The following is a 10614-nucleotide window of genomic DNA, read 5'->3' as shown; positions in this document are numbered from 1 at the left end:
AAAAGTGCATCACTTGTTCATGTTTTTTCAGTGTGCTTTGGTGACTCAAAAATGAGTGTGTTGACCTTTGACCCTGCAGTCAAAGGTTACTCTGGACATGTTGAGGAGATTATTATAAGGTTAGGGAATAATCTATAAGGTATGCATAAGAGCAGCAGCAGAAAAAGATCAGAAAAGGTGTTAGTTGTTTCTCAGCTTTAAAAACCTGTAAAATGAAACATGGATTACAATCCACCATCAGAACATAAAAACTGAGCTCAGCATATCAAACATGACATTATGAGATGTTCCATCATCCTGTTAGATCAGAGACAAAAGGGTCAAAGTGAAAAATATCCTGTTAAGTCACTGAAAACGTAGCAGTCAGTTTTCCTTCCTCTTCCTCTGCCAAATTCCCTCACATCCTGACCAGCAGGAAGAAATCCACTCATGGTTTAACATCTGCTACACTGCCGGAAATATCCCACACTGCTGTGTGTGTGTGTGTGTGTGTGTGTGTGTGTGTGTGTGTGTGTGTGTGTGTGTGGTGTGTGTGTGTGTGTGTGTGTGTTTTGGTTTTGGCCCCAGGACAGGGCTGACGATTCTGTTTATTTGTAACTGTCAACAGGAATTCTTCATTTGTGTTGATTATGGCGCCCCCTGTGGACACCTGAGATACATCTTCTTTTCTGTTTTGATATTGTCCTGTACATGTGTAAGTGGTGTTTTCAAACAATATGTCCCCCCTGATTTATTTCAATACTCGTGCAAAAATCTTAGCCAAGGAAAAAGTTAAAATAGTCTGTTTTTGGTAGCATGCAGTTAATCAATTCAACCAACATCCATCCCCTGTCAGGTGTCGGGGGTTTTAAACATCACAAATAACTATATGGAAATATTCAGTCATGTCACTGATGGTGTTGTTTGGTTTTGTGTATCATACAGTTAGTATTAATGTCAGTTTGTTTCATAACCAGCTAAAAGCTTCCCAAAGTAGCATTAAAGGCAAACACTAACAATGAAAAACATCTCGGTCTAACTTCTCAACACTGTCGCCCCCAAACCTTTAATTCTTCATTAAAAATATAAACAATTACAAACAGCTCACAAATATATTTTGGTCTATTAAAAAACAGACTGGATAATTTCTCATAACAACTCACCACTATTTTATGCAAAGATTATTCAAACAGGCTTAATTATGGCATTTGTTAGGAACTACTTACAGCTGTGGAATAACACCATTAAGAACATAATTTACAGAAGCAGGATGGTTGAAGGCTTTTCTTAAAATGAACTGCAGTGTCCATGATTATTTTAATGAAGGAACATGTTATTCACAGTAAAGTTGATGCTTCCTGAAGTGTTTTTATCTGATTCTAGTTTGCTTTCGCTCGTTAGCTCTACACCACGCAGGGATTAGCCACCACAGGCTGTAGCTGCACAGATAGTACTTACTAGCATCGGTATTTTTTAATTTGTTTACAAAGTGAAGAATTAATAAATTATCACTCTCCTCCGATAAGAAATCAACTTTTTGTGACCAAGGTTAGATTTGGTCATGCCCAAAGGAAATAAATGAGAGCCAGGACAAGGTCATCACAAACACCTTTATGTGTGGTCTTGTTTTTTCCCAGTGCTCTGAAAGCTATTAAAACTGATCTGGTTTTATGCAACGCTCAGAGTGATTAGGGTTTTCTCATTTACACTAGGAAATGTCTTTAATAACTGAGGTCTTTGCTGTGCTGGTGTTTAAATCTGAAGACTTGGCACTGCTCTCACACACTGTCTTCTCGTGGGACGCCCCGCTGGGCCATCTGGGGATCGACTGGCTGACTGAATTGAGTGATCGCCTTATCTGTAAAGCTGTTAAGTAACTGTTGTTGCAATGCAAAAATATTTGATGACTGTGTTTACAGATGCATTTGATAAGTGGAAAGCTTGCTTGCATGCTGAGAATAAGGAGAGAGATTATTTTGGTAAACATTGTGCACAGGAGTGAGAAGAAGAAGAGTGAACATGTGTGAGTCAGAGCCTTATCATAAGTATGTTTCACGTTCCATTAACATAATCATAGACTGTATAAAACATGTATGTGGTCTTTTTGAAATTAGCCTTTTTTTTTTAAGATAAATTTTGAAGGCCAACGATAGCCGTCACCATATTGGATAAACGCTGACTCAGCTAAACCCCGGTCAACATAGAAATAGTCTGAGAAAGTGCAGCCGAGGCAAGTCTTCTAGCCTCCTAGCAAAATGCAACATCACACCCATCATTCTACTGTGTCCCTTATAATGCAGATCAATGCATGACTCAAAGTCTTAATATCTTCAAAACCGATGAGTTATAAAGCAATTCTGACACAAGGTAGGTTGGAGGACCTAGAAGCAGACTCGCACACAGGAGCAGGTGGTTTCGAAAAGAGTTTACTTAGAGTTTAAAAAAAAAACAACAGGAAACTGTACAAAACAAAATCACTCTCAAAGATAACTAAAACTGAGAGGCTAAACCTGAACCACAAAATAGGCAGGAAAAAGACACAAGAAATAGCTCACTGCTTCTATTTTGCTAAATAGCTGATGTTCTCACAGTGGCCTGCTGCCAGCACACAACCTATATACCCCTCTGATTGCTAATCTGCCTCAGCTGTGAGCTGAGAAGGACAGAGCACACAGGTGTGCTGATCCTGTGGCAACTGAGAGGGAAAGAAGAGAAAAACAAAACCCAACAGGATTAATATGTTCATAAGAAATAAAAGTAAATGAAATGAACAGAGTCCAACACTCACAGAGGAGGGATCGTGACAAATTCACCAACTGCAGAGTATGTAGAAATGAAGGACCAAGCTATTCAGATCAAAATACTTTTTTCTTTAACCTGTTAACATATTTTATTTTAATATAAAAATTGGCAGTTTACTATTGATTTGAATAGGGATTCCTTGACTTTCAGAGCCAGCCTCGGGTGGACATTGAGGGAACTGCGGCCCCTTGTTCTTCCACATTGGCTTCTTTTCCCAACACTTCAAGTAGCTGTTTGATTGTAACTCATTGTCCCTTTGTTTGTTTTGTCCATCTAATTAAGAAAAGTTCAAACACTAAAATATCAGGATGAATTAAAGTGTACATTTTGATAGTTCACAGATTTTCCATGTACTTACATAATTTCCTCACCTATGTGTGTGCAGATTCTCCCCTCTGTGCACGTGTGCATTTATGAAGGTGTGTTGAAGTAAATGTGTATGAACATGTGCACATTTATGTGCTACTCAATATGCAGAGTCATGTGGGTGGTGTGTGCATTCAGCCAGCCAGCAGGTTGATTAAGACACACCCTGGCCTGCTTACCCCTGAAGAAGAGAAGAGAGAGAGAGAGAGAGAGAGAGAGAGAGAGAGAGAGAGAGAGAGAGAGAGAGAGAGAGAATGTGTTTGTTTTTGTGTGTCCGTGTGTCTGTGTGTTCATATTGATTTATGGACATCTGTGCCTGTTTTGCAGTTTCTTTTTTTTGTTACAGTAGTGTGTTTGTGTGTATGAGGAAAATGTATTGGCAAGCTGCAGTTTATATGTTTGTGTGTGTGTGTGGGTGTGTGTGAGAGCATGCAGCGCCACTGCTCTGCTCTGCTGCATTGCAGCATGTTATGCCCATCCCGAGGTCGCCGTCGTCCTCCGCCTTCCAAGGTCACAGCAGGTCAATCCTGCCCATCTGCATACCCAACCGATACATGTGTGGATCCATAAACACCTCACCAGATCTGACGGCTGTTAAAGCAACAAGACACCGGCTAGAACCAGAGCTGCAGATCACCATTCTCAGACTGCTGGTCACAATAATCTCTCAACACTGATATCAGACATGTAATCTACCTAGATGAGCGGTCGATCAAACAAGAAGAGCTATCAACACAGGATGAACTGCTGCAGCACACACATTCAACATGCAAATACATGCAACACAAGTCAAATATGGTGACACTTTGACTCAGGCGTCGTTAGTCTGCAAGAATTTACTGTCAATCTGTGGAAGATGAGGACTTTTACGAGGGCGATCAACAAGCATGTGGAGACGAGGATTTATGACCAAAAATGTCCTGCTGCGGATTCATCAGCAAGTGAGGTCATTACGCCTCACATATCATTGACTGAAATAACATGTGGAGGAAATACATACTAAATAAAAAAAACCAGACACTAGTCATAAGAATGTGTGTGTGTGTGTGTGTGTGTGTGTGTGTGTGTGTGTGTGTGTGTGTGTGTGTGTGTGTGTGTGTGTGTGTGTGTGTGTGTGTGTATGTGTGTTAAGTAAACACAGATAGTATCTTCTGAAATCTGACTGTTGTGCTGTACACTAAGTTCACGTATATGCATAGACGCCCTGAGAGATTCCTCCAACACTTTTTCTTTGAGAAGAAAACTCACAAAAAATTGTTTTTGTGGATATGTAGAGTTTATAGCATAAAACTCTAGTGACTTGTTCTTCTTTGAGACGAGAAAATAAAACAATAAGGGTGTAGTCACCTCTGTTTGTACAATTTATGAGTATTGATTAAAAATGAACATCAGAAAAGCTTCCAGAGAAATATATATCACCACTAGTGATTAAAAAACAACAGTGCTGTGGTGTTATTCTTCTTTGCACATGTGCAATAACAAAGATTAGTAAAGGGATCAAATAGCATTAAATCAATGCAGGCCAAGACCAGAGAAAGCTACTAAAACTAGTTTTGCTGTATGGAGCTTTAGTCTCATTATTTTTCTGTCTGGCCTACAACTGTTCTGCTTTGGTTGGACCCACCCCTGCTGTCACAGTTTTTGTCCACAGCATTTTCTTTTAAAGAAATCTCATTAAACTGACTGGATTTCAATAGCACCTGACCCAGATACACCTTAAACTCTGAGAGTGGAGGAATCATTCCAGTGTACGATGAGCCTCAGCAATGACACAAGCATCAGAGCTCCAAATGTCTGCTTTAGAACAGCAGTCACATCACGTTTTAAATCACTTCATATGTTGTCATGAATTTTGCTGTACAGCTTTGTTAATGCTGTTTCTGAAATGTAATGTTGAGACAGCAGGACAAAGTATGGACCAAAAACGCGGCATAACCTACATTCTCTACCTCGGAGACGCTCGTTGTCCAGAGTAATGACTTTATCCACCATCTCTGTCATTTTTTTTGGCCTTGTTGATGCCTCGAAAATGTTTTTTCTTCCTTTTAAAGTCCAGTTTGTTGCTTCAGCAGATCAGACTTTCCTTTGTTAGTGAATTCCATTCCATGTTTAGTTGTTTGATGTCATATCAAATTGGTAGTTGCACACACAGCTCTACTGCAACCGCCTTGCGGAAAAAATCATACTGCATATATTATCAGGTGCCCGTTCAACTGTTTTCACTTTCTAGTTAGAAATATTTCCACACTGCTGACATTTTAGCCAAGGGTTGCTAATACTAATGCTAAAGTAAAAGACTATCCTGTGTTTATGTTTTTGTCTTTTTGAACCATTCACCCCTGGAGAGTCACCGTATAGACTGCAGCAAGTAGTCGTTGTTGTTATCTGTCTGGCTGTGCACACTATGTGTTCATGCAATAATGTTTCAGCTGAGGCTGGAGTTCTGCAACGATGTCCTGTTTATTATTTATCTATTTATTGACTGCATAAAGTTAGGGTAACCCAGAATGCTTGGTTACACTAAGTTACTTGTGCATCAGATTGAGCTCAGAGACAGCTGGTGTAAATGAGCGGGGTGAGATGATTGGCTCAAATGCTGATCCTTGATAAATTAAAAAATGCCCCAATTGTCTCTGATCCAACAATTGAGACAAGGATCAAGATATCCCCACCCAACATGTTTCCTTTCTCCTGAGTGGTCAAAGAGATCAGTTATTACAAAAGCTGGTCTGTAAACTGTGATGGATGTTAACAGCAGGCTGTCTATGTCTCTTCCACCATCCATCATCTTTTTTAGAAATAGCATTATTAGGTAAAACTATGATGGACTTCTTTTTGAAAGAGTTGTTTCATAAGTCTTGGCATTGAACTTGATGAGTAATATTGTGATAATGCTGGAAGGAACCACAAACAAAAACATGCCTATATAACCTGTGTGGTAAGCTGTTGTAAATGTACGGAGACACAGTTGTATTCATTTTGAATTAGAGGTATGATATCATCCCAGGAGTCCATTTAAAAACCTTATTAATAAACATTTCATCAATAGACAAACTCTCACCTCAAATGCATGCATACGCTAGTTCTTTTTTTTTTTTGCTGCCGTTGTAAAGCGTGACAGTTTTGGCATAATTCAAAGAAAAGAGAACCCTGGGAAATGTAGTTTGTGACAGCTAACTGACTTGTCTTCTGACTGTGTAGTGCCTGATGTGGCTTCAGGGAGCTGTTCAACAAGGAGTGGTTTGTTGTACTCAGCCTCGGCTCAGGATGTTCAGGGTTTTATTACAATCTCTCAGCAGGAGGATTTCAGCGGAGCTATCAATGATTTATCATCTTGGATACAACGGAAACAACAAATAGAGCCCCCTGTGATTTACTTTAACAAAGTAATGTCTCAAATTTCTCTGATATGAAACAACTGTTTGTTTATTTTAATGGCTGGCACCCGAGTGAGCTTCCTGTTATTCAGTGTAAACCGCTTCAGACAGGTATGTATAGGAAAAACACATGCGGCATTCAAATTTGATAAGAGGAAGTATGAGAATACAGAACAAAAGAGGAGCACCGTCAAGCTGTGCTTATGTAAATGAATGCACAAGATGTATGACGTCTGGAAAAGGTTTGATTGTTTTATTGTCTGTGACTCACTACAGGACTATTTTTGTCAGCACAAACACTTTTGTGAAGTGATAAATGTGATCATAACACCGTGTCTGCTTTTAAGTGAAAAACCAAAGCTTCCTCTGCTTTCTGTTTGTGATCATAAAATAATAAATCCTTTGTGATCCGAGCCAAACATCCCACTGTAAACAAAGATCAACACAGTGTCGTAGCATCACAATAAAATGTGTTTAACTTCTTCACCCTCATGTAGGTCACCATCATGAGCAGGAGAATCATATCAATGCTACATGCGTCTTAGACTGGCTTGATAATGACCCATCCCTGGTTCAATAGCAGTTAATTACATCCTCTAATAACTTCACACAGCAGGCTAATGGCTAACAGAGATAACACATCTCTCATTACCACTTCTCCATTATCTTGGCTGGAGCAGAGGATTTATTAAACAAACAGGGCACAGTTCATTGTGTGGACACTTGCCACATTTGTATGGTTCCTGCTTCAAAGAGCCGCTAATGTATTTAAATCTGTAATGTGTACGTGGCATTAACACACATTTCACAAGTGAGATAATTACATTTTCTGATCACGTGACCTGAAATGAAATGGGGTTTCATTGTGAAGAAGCCAAGAAATGGTCATATTAACTCATAAAATGATATATCTGTAATTACTGTGTAACAACAGTGGTATAGCAAGAGTTGGCTGTCTCTGAATACCTCATCAGTTTTAATTTCCTGGTTAGAATTTCCTCCATGTTAATATTCGATTTATTACTCAGCTCTCTTACTTATTACCTGGTGTTGTTAAAGGCACAGTGCATAGAAAATGTCCATATTTAGAAGTATCTAGCAGTCAGATTCTAGATTGAATGCCACTCTGCTCACCCCTCCTGCGGTGAAGCTACGGTGGCCTCCGAGGACTAGAAGCTTATGTGATGCATTGTAAGTATGATCCTCCATTTTGTCAAGTTTTTATTGTCAAAAAATCAATCAGAACAAGTTATTTTGCACACAGCAACCACTCTCATTCTTCCTCCCCCAACCGGTGCATTTTGCGCAGCTACTCACTAAATGTAAAAATGCAAATGTTACTATTTTGTCTGTTCTGAGCTACGGTAGAAACATGGCAGTGCAAGATGTTGGTCTCTGTAAAAGGGGACTCGCTCCTATGCAACAGGAAAGGCTCATGAGTTAACAAAAACAATACAATTTTATATTCAGCCAGAAAATAATCCCAACAGTTTCACTTTGCATTGGGTCTTTGTCTAACCCTGTTGGGATTCTATTTCGCATTACCACCTGCTCATGATACATTATCCCTTATGTATTACCCCAAGAGCAAGTGGTGGATGTGAATAGACCACAGAGAAGATAGCAAAGGGAAATAAGTTAGTAAAGGGAAGATGATGATCTATGTGTAGGTTTATATTTAACAATGTGTTTGTATTCAGGGTTCAAGTCAGTCCACAGAATCTGGTGCCCTCCGTGATGACCTACATGACCCATGCCTTGAGCTGGCCCTGACCTGGACATTCCAAAAGTTACACACCAGAGTCGCTTTACTGCAGGAGGAGAAAACACTAGAACTATTTTTTCAACATATATTATACCTCCACAACTAGTGAAGTATATAGAGACAATAAGACGAGACACAGCCACTCAAGTTATGTGCTTTAGTGACTCGACTGAACTGATTGATGGACAGATGGGTTGATTGACGGTTCTGCGACAACTAAGCCACATAATCACGTATCTTTCTCGCTGTCTTCTGTGTGTGGTTAGAATCTAATTTACCAAAGGAAGCAACAAATCATGCAATCAGTTATTTACACCGTCAGCTTTCTGCAAGAGATGGAAGCTTAAAAAATGCAGATCAGAGATGAAATTGATGTGCAAACTACATCTTCTAATTTTCAGAGAGTTTTTGTGATGAGTTCACACTTTTTTCTTTTTTTTTTTCGGAGGAAACTCATCATTCCATCTTTTTTTTTGCATCAGTATATCTGTATAATCTGTATCTGCTGGAGGAGATTTTCCCAACCAAAATGATTCTCACAAATTGAGCAAACATTGCATTTCCTTTCACTGAATGCAAAGGATGAGATGTGTTATAATTTACACTCTTCCATAATCCCCGTCTTTTGTCATAAATACCTTATCTGATCAGTATCTATCTGTTCATAGTTGAAATGTCTCTTATCAGTGTTTTATTGCCTTCTTTCTCCCTGCTTACCTCTTTCTTTCTTCCATTTGCTCTGTTTTCTGAGTGGGTGCACAGAGTTGGGACCAGTGAAGTGAGATGTTAACACAATGCTGACATGACGTGACAGCAGTGGAGGCAGGCAGAGGTAGGAGCTGAACTCAGAGGGAGACCAGGGACTGACTCATTGAGACAGGGGTGAGTAGAAGAGACCAGACCCCGCAATGCTTCATGAAACTGCCTCCACCTGCACTTTTCCACATCGTTCTGCTGCTACATCTTGCATTATCACTGGCTTTTCTTTGTTAGTATTAACAAGAGATACAGTATGTGTCTAATTAATCATTTTGAATCTAAAAAGTTGATGTTTTTGTTGGCTTGTATTACCATTTTAAAGTGCCACAGGTGTTTCTGGTTTTCATTTTATCAGTGCTTGAGAAATAAGAGTTTTGCCACCCATAGCAGAGAATTTAAACAGCTAGCTCTCCATTAAGTTGACTTCTTAATTGTGGCTCAGAACACTTACCTACCACCTACTATTACCTGAAGGTTTCTCAACTTCATCCTGGTGGGCTGCACTTGTGTGATCTGCTCTGTTCTGATTGAAGCAGGAGGTAAACACCTGTAACACTCACAGGGAGTGGGCATGTTGATGACGTCCGTTGCAGTGAGCAGAGTTTTGAAGTTTCATTCTTGCCTCAGTTGCCTGTATTACATTTTGTTCTGCTGTGTTTGGACTGAAGACATGTACATATTGAAGGGATGCTGACCTAGGACCAGTCAAAACTAGAAGAAGACTCTGAGTGCTCGACCCAGCATCCCACATATCTGCACAAGGAATAAATAACACAAACCAACAGAAAAAAATACAGATAGAAGAAATAAGGGAGCTCATAGAGTCGTATGCACAAAGTCATTCTCAAACTGAACAACACCAACACAAACTGAAATCTATCAAAATGGACATTAGGGAGTTTTGAAAACCAAAACCACTATTAACAAGCAGCAAAATCATCAAGAGAATTCACCCATTTTCACAGAACTCCACAGCTTTGACAGCTCAGAGCTGACAGCCTCATCTACACAACACCTGAGAGCAATCGGCGCTTGAAGGGCAGGGGGCAGTGCTGTGTTTCTGTCAGACATATGCAATAGTTGAGCCAAAATGAAACCTTAAAATCAGCTCACTGTCTGAGCAGTGTCTGATCATGGAGGACTCTCTCTCGCCTTAGGGCCCTTTCATTAATCATCCTGCTAACAAAATGCAGCAGCATTGTATTTTTCTTATACGTTTTGTAATTGTATCTTTTTGCCTTAAATACGCCTACAAGTCTGACTGTCTACACTTACACCTGATAAAAGCATAAACGTTACACCCACATGTAACAAAAACAGAACAGAACCTTGAGTTGGTCTCATATTTCTCCTCTAAGTTGGATCTAGGGTTACACCCAGTTGATTCACTTGGCATCTGGAGTCCATTGTCTCCTTCTACTGCAAATACAGCAAAGGAAGAAGAACCATTGTCTGTATGATTATATGATGCTGTTGGTTTGGTCACTCCAGAGACCCTCAGCTGCTACAGTTATAATGATGGTAAGCGGGTAACTCCTTTGTTATTCCTTATTGTATTCTGTAATT

The sequence above is a fragment of the Notolabrus celidotus genome, chromosome 7 (assembly GCF_009762535.1).
Source record: "Notolabrus celidotus isolate fNotCel1 chromosome 7, fNotCel1.pri, whole genome shotgun sequence".
Taxonomy (NCBI): Eukaryota; Metazoa; Chordata; class Actinopteri; order Labriformes; family Labridae; genus Notolabrus; species Notolabrus celidotus.
Note: the sequence above shows the minus strand (reverse complement) of the source record.